This window comes from Galleria mellonella, unplaced genomic scaffold (genome assembly GCF_026898425.1).
Source record: "Galleria mellonella isolate WM207_F2 unplaced genomic scaffold, CSIRO_AGI_GalMel_v1 utg537, whole genome shotgun sequence".
Classification (NCBI taxonomy): domain Eukaryota; kingdom Metazoa; phylum Arthropoda; class Insecta; order Lepidoptera; family Pyralidae; genus Galleria; species Galleria mellonella.
The window spans coordinates 2,920,956-2,938,926 of NW_026442112.1; positions in this window are offsets into that span (position 1 = coordinate 2,920,956).

Below are 17,971 nucleotides of genomic sequence, written 5' to 3' on the forward strand. Positions count from 1 at the left end.
TAAATAATTGTTATTAATTTATTACTTGCATATAAATTTACGACTATCAGATGAATAATTGCTGTACGGTCCCGGCATAGAATAGGCCACCCCTTCCTTTCCCATGGGTGTCGTAAGAATCGACTATGAGAGGACGAGGGATGGGCAGCAGCGTCTCTCTTCAAATATCTCTAAAGCCTGACTGCGGTTGCCAACTCGCCTGCCAAGCGTAGCAACCACTGGCAAAACTCCTCAAGGGGGGGCGGCTTATGTTCATCAGTGGACTGTTAAAGTCTGATACGATGATGATTATGATAATATGCATAAAGTACATGGGCATATGAGTTCTGAAATAGGTAAATCTTTACCCACAAAGGAAAGAAACATCAATATGACTTCTATGTAAATATTTATTATCACGGTGCTACTTCACTTCAGACAGTTTCATATGGAAACTGTATTATTCATAACTTTAACTATTATATGATCTAAAGAAGTTAGAACACTTGCAAATATCTGGTACATACTGTATAGAGGAGTACTACTAGTTCCATAGTATTATTAATAGTCTTCGAACCTCGTCTAAGGGTAATGCTTGTAACACAGGTTCTTCAAAATCTACCGCAAGCACCAGTCTCTCACAAAATTGGTCTTACGTATTAAATTGTACTTCAAGTTGTCACTTTATACTACCTTTTGTGAAGAGAAAATAAACCATTCATTCATTCATGCTCTTTTCCTATATGAGTTTCTAAGCCGTGTTCGTTGTACACTAAGACTTGACATACCGGACGTAAACTTTATGCGATTTACAAATCAATAATACAATGATCCAAACATGAATTGAAAGATTCGGAAGTTAATGTGGTTGTACAGTATAGCCCTGCACCACTCTCGAGACCTACCTTCTTTGCAATCCTATCCTTTATCAATATGTACATATAATAAAATAGTTTTTTTTTTTTTTATACACCTGATGGAAAGTGGTAACCGTCGCCTATAAACATGAGCAGTACCATGGACATAACAGAGTATACTGTTTCGCCCATGATACTCTCCATGCGTTGCCATTCCTGAGGACTCAGGTGTTATTCCTCTGTACTCTGTAAATTAACGCCATATCCCACCCTTCAAACCGAAACACAGCCATGCAAACACATCTGCATCACGGTAGAAACACGAATGGGACAGAGGTACCCAAGCAATCGACTTTTGTACAAAGTCTCCCTCTGGTATCGTAACTAGTCGCTATCTGTACGTGGAAGATATATGATAGAAAAACTCCTATAGGGGGGCTTTATGAACGCAATAGCATAACAATGTTTATTAGAATTTTTGTCTATTTGTCTATTTGTGTTTTGTATGTGCACGCTAATCTCAGAAACGGCTTAACCGATTTGAACGCGGTTTCCACTAATGCATTGCGGTTTACTTCACTTAATATATAATGTTTGTTTTATTCCAATCAGTTCATAAATAGAAAAAGTTTTATCAATTTAAAGAATCACATATAAAATGCTATAAAATCACCGATCAGTTGAATTGGCTGAAACTTTATAAAGATATTAGGTACGTAATTATCATTAACGTATATAATGCACCACGATTAGTATTTTAAATAGTCCTCGTTTCTCAAATTCGCTTAAGATCTAACTAAATCCATCTGTTTACAGTTATAATGCTCATACATTCAATTCTCGTTAACCAGATTCAAATTTGGCTAGTATTATAATGTAATAGATGGTTCACATCGCAGATAGTGCCTGGCGGTCGACCAACAAATCAAGATTGTCTAAGTGTTTAGTAAATTTACTTGCTGAATTGCGAGCAATTCAACCTTGGATTGTATATCTCGCGTTACCCGATCTTTAGGAATTCATCTGATAATAAATTAATTATTAAATGTTATTACTATATTGGGACATAACATTTATAATTAATTTTATAGCTAGCAACGTGTCAGTGGGTTTATTTTATGTATATCATTTATTGCACTAAAACATACAGTAATAAAAACAAATTAGTAACAAAGTATGCAAAGGTGAACTTTTTTTTTACAACACAGGGGGCAAACGAGCATGCACTCACCTAATGGTAAGTGACTACCGCCGCCCATGGTCACCCACAACACCTACGGCATTGCAGGTGTACTGCCGGCCTTTTAAAAAGGAATATGCTCTTTTCTTGAAGGTCATGTTGTCGTATCGGTTCGGAAATACTGCTGCTGAAAGTTGATTTCAAAGAGTGGTTGTGCGTGGGAGAAAGTGCCTCGAAAAACGCACCGTGGAGGACCGCCACTCGTACAGACGGTTGGGATGAAATTTTAGTTTTACTCATCTCTAAAAGACATTTCTTCCACTCAACCTAACACAGTGGCGTAGGAAGTAGTGAGTGGGCAGTAGTGGTGCCAAATAGAAATTTAAGCAAAAATACAAGTAATAAATATTTACATAATTTACTAGCTATTGATTTTACTAGCTGTTAACTAGTAAAGTTTGTTTCGTTCCACTTTTTCTTGATATTATGTACCTATACACGCCGCCGCCCATCGCGTGTGGTCCCGGCATAGAATAGGCCAGCCCTTTCTTTTCCGAGAATGTCGTAAGACTCTTATAAGGGAGGGCGAGGGATGTCCTTCTTAAAACATCTCTAAAGTTAATTGCGGTTGCCAACCCGCCTACCAAGCATGGCAACTACTGGCAAAACTCCCCTTAAGAGGAAGGCTGCATTAACTATCCACTGATGAACATATCAGCAGTGGAAAGTTAATTGCTGAAATAATAAAATAAATGTACCTTTTATGTACCATTGCACCCTTCGCCATCGACTGGGAATCCATTCTCACACCTTAGAACTAGAATGGTTATACACAGAGCGGTTTCAGAAGAGATTTTGTCGCAAACTTTCAAGTTGTGAAATAATCTTCTCGTTGAGGCTTTTCCTAGAGATAGCATGGGATTCCTTAAAAAGGCGTATTAAGGTTTCTTTAAGGCCAATAACGCGCGCGTGTCACTCCTGGTTCTATAGGCTACAGTGACCCCATTTGGCATCAAAACGGGCTGTATACTTCTTTACTACCATAGCAGTATAAATTAGCTATAACTCATCATTTCATTTGCGAAAATAATGGTAAAAAAGACCCGCAATTTGTGTAATAGGTAATAAAAATTTTTCAATCTAATATCATCATAGTCGTAGAATACTTACGGATCTGTATACGTAATCTTTGTCAGATCCGTCAGTATTCTACGACTATGACGATATGATACGAAAACGAAGCATTTCTTTCGTAGATTATTTATTTATTTATTACAGCTGCATTGCATATTACAATATCTTAAGCATTACAAAGTACTGGATAGAACATGCACCTTATTAGGCATAACGATCTGGGAATCGAGACAAAAGTTAGTATATTTTATTCGTTTTAATACAAAAATAGCGCATTTTAATCCAGCTAAAAATATAACGTATTTTGGAAAAACATAACTGATATTCACTAGACATTCACTATTTGACAACCCTGGATTTTGAGGTATTAAATTCCAGTAGCTACGTATCAGTATCTGATAACCGCAATGCAACAAAACCGTTCATAACTTAGCAACATGCAATTCCTCTATCTACATACAACTTCCAACGTTACACTCTAAGCGAAATTTCCTACATATTTTACGAATATGTAAAGCGATGTTTGAAGATTTATGAGTGAATTTGTTGAAAAATATCAGTAATTCATTATGCAAGTTCCTGAAAGGAAACACGTATTTCCAGCAACCATTCATCTTTATTATTTTGTAATTGTTATATTGTTTTGTATTGTTATCTGACACATATTCAATATTTCAAAATATTTATTAATAATATAATATAATAATGGGAATAAAACTCACGTTTCGTGTCTTTGTTTTTAAATGAAATTATAAAAAAAAAAATATTTAACCGACTTCAAAAAAGGGGGTTCTTAATTCAGTTATTTGTTTTTGTTATGTTTGCCACCTCGTAACTGTTGTTTATAAACTAGTTTAGATTTTGTTTTTCTATCTTAAAGGATATAATTTCAGATATGTTGCATATGAATTTTATCAAAATCTGATTAATAAATTTAATTTTTAAATCAAATTAACTTGTTTTTCCACGATTGTGGTCGATTCTTTTTAGTACAATAGAATCTTCAAATTAAGATAAAATTAATTTCATCATAACTTAAAAAGAAAATTGAAAAATACACCTTTTATTTCACTATCACGATATTACGTAGAAACTACTGCAATAAATTGAATGCAGTTTTTAGTGTTATGTTCCTCAAAGTTTAACTTAAAAATTGGTGTTATCTTTAATGGGTGATAATGGAATGGTAACCCTGCCTGTGCTAATGGTATACGCTGGCAGGACACCAGTAAGGGAATCATCTTTCATTCTCAACTATCAAGATGAGAATGAAACGGCAGATCAGTTAGCTCATCGTGATGAATACACCTGGAATTCACCATAATGGTTTCCAGGGAGGACCACGTGGAGGTCGACAGGTAGACATGCTAGCGATGGAACTGGTAGTTCGCATAACTAACAATATCTCTCCCCTAAAAATCGGTGTCACTTTTAAATCATATATCAAGATAAACTTGATATGTGATTTAAAAGTACTTACTAATTAATACTAAATTACTAAGTAATACTAAAGTAATTACTTTTTTTTTATACAACTTATAAGGGCAAACAAGCTGACGGCCCACCTAATGGAAAGTGGTAACCGTCGCCTATAGACATGAGCAGTACCATAAACATAACAGAGTATACTGTTTCGCCCATGATACCCCCCATGCGTTGCCATTCCTGAGGACTCAGATGTTATTCCTCTGTATAATGTAAATTCACGCCATATCCCATCCTTCAAACTGAAACACAGTTATGCAAACACAACTGCTTCACGATAGAAACACGAATGTGACAGAGGTACTCAAGCAATCGACTTTTATGCAAAGTCTCCCTCTGATATTTCTAAGAAATTAACGCATACAAAGTAGTGAGCAAAAAGCTAGTATGCAGTATTACTTTCCTTCTTTAATAATATCAGAAGAATCTTTGTTAGCGGATTCAAGATTCTAGAATAATTAGGAGTAGACATTTTGTTCTGTTGTTGCTACGGTATTGTCTAACGAGCAGTAACTTTATATTAAACTGACTTACAAACTTTATATTTTTACAGAGTTTTACAAGAATATAAATCTTAAATACTTAATCTAAATCTCTGATATTCTTAGCTCTGTGGATAAAAACTACTTCGAAGTATTCTATATTTACCTTTGTCACAGTCATATTTATAGATTACTCTAATTTTACGTATTTTAATCGCGTCTGATGGCAGTCCAAATGTATTATTTCACTAGTACCCGTTTGTATACCTATGGTAGATTTTTAAAGTATCTGACAAGATGTAAGAACCATTGAAATGGTGTGACTATTGATAAAACATTTTTTCTTTTTTTTTTCTTTTATTCTTTACATCGGCATTGTGAGAGGTAATGAATCTTCAGACATATCATACATTATATATACTTATATCTTTTGACAGTTTCTCGAGTAACATATATAAGACTTTTTTTATAACACTGAAGTGGCAAACAAGCATACGGCCCACCTGATGGTAAGTGGTTACCGTAACTTTGAACACCTGCAATACCAGAGGTATTACGTGTTCGTTGCCGACCCTGAAGAAACCTCATTACCCCCCTTTTGAAGATGCTGTAGGCTCTTGAGAAAACCCCGGCAGCGATTAAGCGTTTGTACTATGAACTAAGTAATAATAATAATAAGTAGTTATAATTAATTATAATTTAAGGATATTTGACAGGAGGTTGCGACTGTACTAAGTGCATGACAATAGACGATGTGATTTCTAATAATATTAGAAATACGATATATTAAAAATGAGCTGTATACTGCAACGAATTTGCCATGTAATCCCGACATAAAATGCCCCACCTCTTCCTTTCTCGTAGGTGTCGTAATAAGCGACTAAGGGAACTTAAAGTTCGTGGAATGGGCAGCAGAGTTCTTCTTAAAATATCGGCAAAACTGCGGTTGCCAATACGCCTGCCAATCGTGGAAACTATTGGGCAAAATCCCCCCTTATTATTTTACTTATCTATTTAAACTTTATTGATCAATAAAATGTAGTTTAAAAGTAATATTGGTAATGTGAAAATTAGTTTGTTTGTTTGTTACTTCTTATACCCATAATTATGAAATTTTATATATACATACTATGAGGAAGGACATAGGCTACTTTTTATGCTGGTCAGTGTACATGTCCCGGTTATATAGACGAATCTAGCATCTCATAATTTGTGAAGCTTCTAAACCACTGCATAAACTGAGACACATTGCGACCGCCAAGCGCGCCCTCTGCCGCCATTGTTCTCTATCTACCTACATACCTGACAGTGCTCCACTTGATTCGTTTTAATCATGCCCGTTGTAGGGGAACCACGTTATGGATAAAGGTTAATTAAAAAGGACAATAAAGGGTTAAAAGCGGGGAAGCGAACGGATCTATTCTCCGTTCAGTTTCGTGGAATAATTTAAGATAATTGCGTACGAATACTTTTTGTGATGGAAAAAAAAATTCTGTTAAGGTTTATACTTTATAATTAACTGTACTTTCTTTTTAACGCTGATAGATTTAATGGTGTTATTGGAAAAAAATGCTGTTCAGGTTTTCAATTAACTATACTTTATTTTCAACGCTGATAGATTTTATAGCATCATTATCATCATCATTGTCATCATCACCATCCTCAATAACATCCATATATATATACACTAGCGGCCCATTTTTACATTTTAAAAAGTAGTTATTGTGACATAATGATTATAGTTGGACATATAGTGTCGCGAAGTTTTTTGTAGTTATTGACCATTAAGGCTGCACACGCGACGGAAGCTTAAAAATCGAGTAACTTCTCCCGTTTCCCCAACATTTCTCTTCACTGCTCTGCTCCTATTGATCGTAGCGTGATGAATAGTATACTATAACCTGCCCAGGAGTATGAAAAATAATTGTAACAAGTTTCGTTAAAATCCGTCGAGTAGTTTTTGTGTCTATAACGAACATACAGACAGACAGACAAAAATTTTACTGATTGCATTTTTGGCATCAGTATCGATCACTAATCACCCCCTGATAGGTATTTTGAAAATATATTTCATGTACAGAATTGACCTCTCTACAGATTTATTATATTAGTACATACATAAAATTGACGGGAGGAGATCGCTATTTAGCAATAAGGCCGCCCATTGTTGCCTCTTTATCTTGCTTTTATGTAATGAAGTTTATTTAACCCGTTGATCTATTCCTCAATTATAGTACATGGTTGTCATAATTCATACACTATTAAATAGTGTATGTAGTATTCGATTTGTGTATATACGAGTATACATGTATAAACAGGGGGGGGGGGGAGGGATTGTTAGTAATGCTGACTTCTTATCCCATTGCTAGCAATATGCCCTTTTAGGTCGATCTTCATATAGTGCCCTGGCCGTAGCCTTTTTTATTCTCACCTATCATCCTTCACTGGTGCTTCGTCAGCTTATATCTTTCGCTCAAGCGGGCTTACCATTCCATTATCATCTATGAAAAAACCTGCCTAAACATAACGATGCTTATTTATTAAGAGTCAAGTTATATTTATAAAAAAAAAAAAAAACATATTTTCTACACAACTTTTAATGAACCCTTTGTAATACATCCGCGAATATTTCAACAACTCTCGTGTAATTCGAACAAAAAACCCGCTAACGACATTGAACAAAAAAAAAAAAAACGGCCACTCAGAGCACAGAATCGCAAACAAAATTTTCCTCTTTATTTTTATTAAAACGAGAACATGTCGGTGTACGAGTATGAATTTGCCTCGAACTGAGTTCGGGAAGTCTCCCGGGAGTGGAGCAGCATGGGCACCCCATCTTGCATCTGCGCTCACAAAATAATGATCCAAGGAAATAGAGATGTAACCGCAGTGTGTATTTTAAGAGCATTCCGCGATTTGCTTGAGGAATAAACTGGTTTTCTTGTTAAGATAATTAGTGAAGGTTCCAGACGTCTGGAACTATGCATACTCGGATTTAAAAAGTGTTCTGTGATTTATATATTTGAAATGACAAATAATTAAATATTTCATTTAATAGAAATAGTCACTATTGTCTATAGATATAGATTTAAAAAGATGTAGCAAAGAAATTTACGTTACGTGTCATTTTAGTTCTAAATTTAAATTATGAATTCTGCGATATTTAAATATAATTAACGTGTGAAAGGATATTCTTGCCAGTAATTATATATATTAAGGAAAGGTTTTTTTTAGTAGTGACATTGTTAATTCTCATAAAGTGTACTCAAGCAGTTACGCGATTAGTTCTCATATAGCGGTACTCATTGCTTCATCTATCTCTATTTACGTCTATGATATCGATCGCCTCGAAGGGAATTGTAGGGCTCTGATGCAGAACGAGGGATAAGTGGAAAAAGTTGGGGAAGGCCTTTACTTTAGAGGGGAAAGCTGAAGAAAGTTCGTTATCTCTATACAAGAGTCATATTAAAAGTTTTCAGAACTGGCCAGACAGGGGGAATGCCAATAAATAAACATTCAGAAAAGGAGTAAATTATTTTTGGTACTTATTTATTTTTAGCCTTTGTTTGCAGAGAAATCAAAATATCGATTCGTACGCGGTACGTGTAGATTTTGGAAGTTCTAAAAACTATTTAAACACACCATTTCTAGACGAGATATTGAGAGAAAAATCATGCCAGATTTTAGGTACAACCTTCAGGAATACAACAGTGAAAACTGCATCTAATTTGGTGCAATAATTTTGACGCTTAACTAAAACAAACAAACTGATAGATGGAATGAAATAAGGAAAAAGAAATAAAAAACTATACTTTCAGCATCTATTGTTTACTAAGACTTCTATTGTTTTGTCGGCGGTTTGTGGCCAGACTGCAAAATGAATTATAATATAATTATATGTACCTTAGAATAACTAAAAAAGCCAATAACCTACGTGAAGGAAAGTGGTAACCGGTACCTATAAACATAGATAACACCATGGATATTAAAAATGTTCCTGAAGATTAAAGTGCCATAGCCGTATGGTCTCGGCATAGATGGGACACCTTTTTCTTTCCCATGGATATCGTAAGAGGCGACTAAGGGAATCTAATTGTCGAGAGATAGAGAGCAGCATCTCTCTTAAAACATCACCAAAAGCCTAACTGCAGTTGCCAACCCGCTTGCCAAGCATGGCAACTACTAGCAAAACTCCTCTAGGAGAGACCTATATAACTAGCAATGAAACCAGAGGGAGACTTTGTACAAAAGTCGATTGCTTGGGTACCTCTGTCCCATTCGTGTTTCTATCGAGAAGCAGTTGTGTTTGCATGACTGTGTTTCGGTTTGAAGGGTGGGATATGGCGAAAATTTACAGGGTACAGAGGAATAATACCTCAGTCCTCAGGAATGGCAACGCATGGGGGGTATCATGGGCGAAACAGTATACTCTGTTATATCCATGGTACTGTTCAAGTCTATAGGCGACGATTACCACTTTCCATCAGGTTGGCCATCAACTTGTTTACCATTCTAAGTCGTATAAAAAAAACTGTCTATTGCTAACTGCTAACATAATGATGATGATAGAGATACTACCTCCGTACCCTGTAATTTCACTGTCATATCCCACATTTTGAACTAAAATAGTCACGCAACAACAATACTAGAAACACGAGTGGGACAATATTAGCCATACTTGTGGGGGAGAAGGAATTGTTAATAACGAGGATTAGTAGCCCATTGCTTGCAATATATCCTGTCAGGTCGACCTTGTGGTTCCCCTTGGAAATCATTTATTGTTAGATTCCTTACGGTGGGCTAACTAACCTGCTTCATCGTCACTTATCATCCCTCACTGGTGCCCCGGCAGTGTATACCGATAACTCAGGCGGAGTCACCATTCCATTATCATCTATTAAAAAAAAATATCCATACTAGAATAGAAGTGTCCGTACCATATATTTTATTACCAACAAATTACATACAGGTGGGAAGTTCTAACCTGTATTACTGTATACTGAGCGACAAGTATTGAGTTACAAGTAAGTAAGTTTCGAATCAATAAGAGTGTGAAGTTATTAGACTTCTTATTAATTTTGCGAAGTGAAAGATATATAAAGTTATAAATGTAGCAAGTAAAAGCGATTTTAAAATTGCATAAGCTGCAAAGTTCGTTTATAGATTTTATTTTTATTGTATTTTTATACTTTTTTGTTTTTACAGTGATCACTTTGCTTTTTGTCGCTTCCGTATTTTGTCTTCTGTAGTTTACTTTATTATGGTTATTTTTCTTTTAACTTATTGTTTAATTATACTAAATACATCAACATACAATCTGTAATATCGCCCACATTTTTATGTGTAATTTTTCGTGTCCGACCGAACGTTCGGTTTCAGCTAGTTTCGGCCAGAAATTCGGCCTTAGTTTCGGTTTCGGCCAAAAATTGGCTAAACCTTTCGGCCACGCCGAAACTTTGTGTGTGTGTTTGTGTTGTGTGTATGTTTAGTTAAACATACACACTTTCAGTTGAAAGTTATTTTTTTTTAAGTTTACTTTGAAGAGCAAGTCATAATTTTAACATGTATTTATATATAAATATATATTACATATTTCTTACATACTTTAATTAGTGTTTATTATTACCATTTAACTGTGTGTTTGTGTAAATAATTGTGTAAAAAATATATCTATTAGATTTCAGTATAGAAGAGAGATTTTAAATATGTTTCAGTAGGTTTCGGCCTAAACTGAGACCAAGGCCGAAAGTTCGGTTTCGGTTTCGGATTCGGCTGTAAAATCTGTTTCGGTCGGACACTAGTAATTTTCCTTAACAGATATATTGTATTCTATCAGTATTATACATATTCTTTATTGCACTTGAACATAATATACAGCGATTAGTTTAATAACTTGTTAGCAAGGGTGGGCTTATCTCTAGAACAGATCTCTTTCAGCCAATCCAATGCAGCAACCCAACCCAATTATAAATGTGAAAGTTTGTAATGATAGATGGATGAATGTTTGTTAGTTTTTACGCAAAAACTACTAAACAGATTTGAATGAAATTTGTTACATGTATATATTTTATCCCAAGTTGGTAGATAGGATACTTTATGTACTGATTCATGTGAGCGAAGCCGCGGAATATAGCTTGTGTAGATATGATATCAGCATTGACTGTTTATTGCTAAACATAAGCCTTCTTTTATTGGGGGCTTTTCCAGTAGTTGCTACTTGGCAGGTGACTTGGCAACTGAGATTATGATTTAGCGATGTTTAAGAAGGACGCAGCTGTCCATCCCTCGACTAATAAATTCCCTTGGTCCTACGACACGCACAGGAAAGAAAGGGGTGGCCTAAGGGGTGCCGGGACCACACGGTATATGTAGGTAGTTATAAATACATAATATTACAAAGAGATAAATTTACCAGGTACCCCCATTTTTAGCATGTTGTTAACCCGATAATGTGGAATGAAACACAAAAACATGTGAAACTCAATATCGTGATTCTGATTTTTTCATTGTTCAACCGCATGTTTCTCTTTTATTGTTGTTTAAAAGAACAACAATATTTACGTTTGGTATTTTAACCCTTCCACGTGCATTATTAATCCCCGGAGGGTACCCAGATGTTTATTTTCTGATTGTCAATCGGCTTGATTAATGTTTTTATGCCGATCTTGACGGTGTAGTAAATCGCTGTCTCGTTTTACAATGGTTGCGGGTTCGATTCTCGTATTTGTACACAATAGATATATAGGTAATTAATTTGCATCGCTTACAGCACGCTAATAACATCAGATATAGATAGATATGCATAGTAAAATGAGATAAAATAATACATATACAAAAAACAGGCAAAATGCATAAAAGATGTAACAATTTTTCCCTTCATACGTGTGCCATAGTAATACAAAATGGTCACAACTCAGTTTATTGCTTTAACCTCAAAAGAGTAAAATACTGATATTCTGTTGTGACCAAAAGTCATCCGTAAAATTCCTTAATTAAAATAAAAAAAAAAATATATGGATAAAATACCTTGTGTGTCTGTCTATTACATTCACTATTATTAATTAATTTAATATTTTATTCTAAATAAATAAATAACAAATACCATTAGAAAAGGTCAGAGGTCATTTTCTATCAATTTAAAGCACTCTATCGATAATGAATGATTCAATAATATTACAAGTATTTCTATTTATAAATAAATATGTTGCACTTAAACTTTTAAAGGTTTCATTCCAATAATGTTGCTGTATGGTCCCGGCGTAGAATCGCCACTCCTTCCTTTCCCGTGAATGTTGTAAGAGGCGACTAAGAGAACTTAACGGTCTAGGAATGGGCAGCAGCGTCCCTCTTAAAACATCTTTGAGGCCAAACGGCTGTTGCCAATCCGCCTGCCAAAGAGGCAGATACGGGCAGAACATTATAGCAGTCTATGGGAAGTTCTATGTTTAAATATATTTGGTATTCAAATATAAAATTGTGCATTATATATTTATTTGTTATCAGCTCCAAAGATGTGACTTTGCCGCTTTCTTATACAATCTATTACTGTTGTTTTTCCTTATCAAATTACACAGCAAATAGGTTGAAATAATAAAGGATTGTTCTAACAATACTGTTGACATTAGGAATATTGTATGAAAAGAAAACGTTAATAATTATTATGTAAACAGTATAAAAAGGAGAGGCCGGATATTGGACCAAAATATTGGTCTTATAGGCTGAGAGCTAGATAACGTTTTGGGAGCACTCTAACTGCAGGTTTTAAATGAATGATAATGGAATAGTTACCTTATCTGCGCTAACGGTGTATGCTGGCAGGACACCAGTGAGGGATGATAGCTGAGGAAGAAAAGATAGATCAGTTAGCTCATCATGATGAGAACACTTGAAACTAAGCTCAACGGTTCCTTCTCCTCCTTCTAACTGCGGGTTTCATAAATCTAATATTATAAATCTTTGTCAATATATTTTGTCAAGTGGCAGAGATCCGGAATTCAAGCTTGATTAATCTAGGAAGAAAATTTTTCGAGTGGCGATTCTATATAAAAGTGTACTGTGACTCTTTCGTTATATATAGTGACGATCTCAAAGGTTATAGAAAGTCATTGGATTTAAGAGGGACACCAGAGGGAGACTTTGTACAAAAGTCGATTGCTTGGGTACCTCTGTCCCATTCGTGTTTCAACCGTGAAGCAGTTGTGTTTGCATGGCTGTGTTTCGGTTTGAAGGTTGGGATATGGCGTGAATTTACTGGGTACAGAGGAATAACACCTGAGTCTTCAGGAATGGCAACGCATGGGGGATATCATGGGCGAAACAGTATACTCTGTTATGTCCATGGTACTACTCATGTCTATAGGCGACGGTTATCACTTTCCATCAGGTGGATCGTCAGTTTGTTTGCCATTCTAAGTTGTATAAAAAAAAAGTGGCACACGATGGTACTATGTGGTGAAATTTTAGGGAGACACATATTCAGCAGTGGACGATGTTGTAATGATGACAATGATGATGGATGATATAAATGTCATAAAGATTGTGTTTAACAACCAATTGTTGACTAAACCAATTATGTCCCACAAAAAAAACTGAACCCAATTATACCAATACTAGTTATTTTGGTTTAAAAACTAAACCACTGAACTGATTCTAATAAATATTAAAATTGGAGTAATCTATAAGTATATCCTTCTAGATAAAAAATATTTTTTCAAATCACTTCATAACTATCAGAGTTATGAGGTAATAAACGTAAAAAAATACAACCGTATTGAGTACCTTCTTCTTTTTAAAGTCGTTTGTCTATAACAAATCTTAATTTACAATCACATCCATTAAATACAAGACTCGAAATGAAATCGCGTCACAAATAAGTTCTTCCTGTAATCTCAAAGGCTGATACGAAACTATTTTCTCACGCTAATGAGTGACTTAATGAATCCCGGAGCTCGAAATAAAATAGAATATTAAAATATAGCTTAATAAAGACTTAGTGAGCAACTTTGTAAGGGAATTCTTGTAAATTGCTGTTGAAAAATATTTAATATTCAAAAGCGTTCGCAACAGGAAAGTGAATACAGATTGACTGTATTCAGTATCGCGTTGTATTATCTCTGATTTCTGAGTATTGGGCTTTGTTTACTTAATTTGTTTAAAATAGGCTACGGTATAAGCAGGTTTTGTGTATTGGCATTTATAATTACTTCTATGAATTGGTACGATGGGGCAATGGCCTTAAATTGTTTTATTTTTCATTTTGCAACATAGAATGGTATAGTTGCTGACGGATCATCTGATAAATAGTAAAATTATGATCCAATTAATCCAAGTTATTTTGATTTAAAAACTAAACTGCGTAAGTATGTAAATTCTTTTAAATAAAGATATAATTTTCCAAATCGGTTATGAGGTAATAAACATCAAAAAAATACAACCAAATTAAGGACTTCTTCCTTTATTTTGAAGTCGGTAGAATGTAAACAAATCTGACTGACAAACAGGCCTACCCCTAATTATGTGGAATTTTAAAAGTTCTGCAAAATATGGACTTGTTGATCCCGATATCACTACAACTAATAAACAATGTCTCTGACCACCTCATTAGGCATTACAGTCATAAGCATATTTATTTTATTTAATACAAAACTGTACGCGGAAGCTGGTAGACGTAAATTTTCTGATTACCTCTCACACCTATTCGCGCCTAAAGGATCGATCGCACCGAACAAAAGTAGATCACGGCGCACCGTATCATCGCGTTTCGTTTTTGTATTTTAATTTGATTAAATTTTTAATTTGATTTCGCTCAAGAGATACTTAGATTTTTCAAACGGAGCGAAATTAAAGAGGAGTGAGTGATCGTGCACGGTATATCTTATTGCGTCATTGAAATTTGACAGAGGTCGAAGATCTTTCGAATTTCTCCATGGACCCACTGTGATTTTTTGAAAATTTAAATATATAATTCTAGATTTCAAATCATTCAATAAATTGACGTGTAAAAAAATTTAAAATTTCAAATTTAGAATTCAAGCCATTCAATGCAATTGCCATTGCACTTCGGCTTTATAGAGTGTCATATATGTTTTATTGCAACTTAAAAAACTATTAACGTAAGTTTACAAGTATTGGATTCTTTTTTATCGTTAGCTTGTCGCTTTATATGGATTTCGATTACTGTTTTCGATTCTGTCAATTTTAAAATCCAGAATTTTTGTAGTAAGTTGTTGGTAATTTCTAAGTTTTGTCATACTGTTTTGCCTATGCCTCATTACACGTTATGGGTAATTGTAAATGTAGTGAGCAATTTATAAATCATTAATTAAATACTGGTCGAATTTACTGACTTTAGTCTCTCTCTCTGGAGGTCGTCTTCTGCCTCTTTTTTGCTCATATAGGAGCAAAGATTTTCTGACCACATGCTCCTTATATTCCCGCATGGGGGAAAAAGATAGTTCGTAATACAGTCTAACTTAATTGCTAGTTAATTGCTAACAATCTTGTCCAGTCGATCTCTCAGTAACTTTCTCTGGTAACCATCGTACTGAATTATCACGATAGGCTAACTGATCTACCTTTTGATTCTCACCTATCATCCCTCACTAGAATATACAGTCAGTGTAGGCGAGATTATAATTTCATTCATCATCGTTACTTTGCCTTCTCCCATTTATTTGAGGTCGTCGCAATGTATCTTCTTCTTCCACAAATTCCTGTTACTTGTAATTTTTGGACTCATCGTCTTTTATGCATATCATCTTGCACGAGTTACAATTCCATTATCAACCATTAAAAGAAAAATCAAGAAAAATCCTTCCGTTTTATATGAACATACCATTTAAGACGACTTCCTGTGAGTTTCACTAATATGTTATGGAATCAACTTGGAAACTACTACGAATCAATATATTAATAGTCGCAACTGTTGGCACTTAGTGGAACTTAGTACACATAGTGATATTATTAGAAACACACTTATACTCTTTCAATAAAATATTTTATAATTATTATAATATTTGATTGGTTTGGATATTTTAAAGGTTAATTTTGAAATAGTTTTTTCCAGATAATTAATTGAAGGATTATATTTCCTTTCTTTCCTGTGGGAGTCATACGTGTGTTAACAGCTGACATGATGATGATGATCATGATGAACTTCATCATCATGTACTACACAAATATACAAAAATATAAATACATACCTACTTACAACCCAAAGTTTTTAAATATCTAAAGAATTAAGTATGCTAACTAGACAAATAAACAAATTAAGAAGGTAACAACTTACTCAAATACAAGTCCTTAAATTTTGTTTTAAAACTCGGCAGACATTGTATATTTTGTACAAAAACTGGCAAACCATTGTAGCTTGTACGGTGAACGATTTGTCTTAAAAAAAAAAAGAAAAATGTGATTTAAGAGAATTGACGGAATGCAGGAAGTTAAACCACTCCTATAGGTCGCTAGGTGAAGAAAAGTTAAAAAGGATATTGTGGAGATCTAAAAGAATGTGAGTATTCTGGCAAAAACGAATGGGAAGCCACTTGAGCTTAGCGCGAAACTGATAACTATGATCATATTTCCTAAGACCTAAAATAAACCTGATAAAAACATTCTGAAAAACAAACGAACTGATCTTCCATAAGATCTAGATAATCAGCATGATCAAGTATTGGAAATAAATGGGACTGAGATAGTTTAATTTCGGTAACTAGCTTGAGGTCCAGGCGATCAGTAACACCAGAGGAAAAGTAAAGAAGAAAAAAGAACAGACAAGAAAAGCAACACAATACACTGTTCTATGCCTATAGTACCGCTCATAAATTGTCATTATTTTGGGCAATAAGACACCACGCTTCCTTAGCCAGTAATGTCACTGAAATATTTTTTCCTTCAAAGACAGCCATATAAATAGAAAGTGAAATACAATTTTTTTCACCTAAATTTCTAACACCATTCATGCTACCCTATTCTTGAACAAGTTAGTAGAATAACATTTAATAATCAGTAAGAAACTAGAATGAAATAATAACAAGTCACTTCATTTAATTGATATTTTAGAATAATAAATTCGTTACTTAGTCACTCACCCGTTTTAAATCCAATTACAGTATATAAATCTTACTCACGCGAGGGAGTCTGATATTCTACAATAAATAAGGACGTCACCTCCGGCGCTATTAGACAATCAAATCGATCGATTCAAAGTTGAGTTGTGTACGTTGTAAATTGTATTGGATGAATTAAACGTTATAATCCCATCACTACGGTGCTACGGTTCGAATATTTGAAGGAAGGTTGAAATTAAATATTATTTTAATTTGCGAAACAGAGCCTCGACAAGAAGCTGCGAAGGAAACTCGAATTTACGTGACTGGCTGTAAATCTATTATTTTGAATTAAGAACTCTGTATTTTAAATTTGGTTCTAAGACATATTAATTAGTGTGCTATATTTTTTTTATGCAACTTTTAACGGCAATTAGTGGCAAACAATCTAACGGCTCACCTGATGGAAAGTAATAACTCCTATAAATATGAACAGTACCATGGATATACTTTGACATATTCCTTAGGATTACGGTGTTATCCCTTCGTATCTTGTAATCTTACTGTCATATCGATACATATATGTATAACACGAATGGGAGAGACGTGGCCAACCAGACGAATTTTGTTGATTGTTGTTGAAATTATTTCTCTGGTATTTGATAGAATATTGACGTTAAAGTTTATATTAAATTGTGTATCTGATTTCAACAAGTATCTGTGAGAAAACTAAATTTTTCGTAATTTACTGTAAATCTTTTCTTTTTAAATAAAGAAAGATGTTGTATTTTATATTTCGATCTAAAA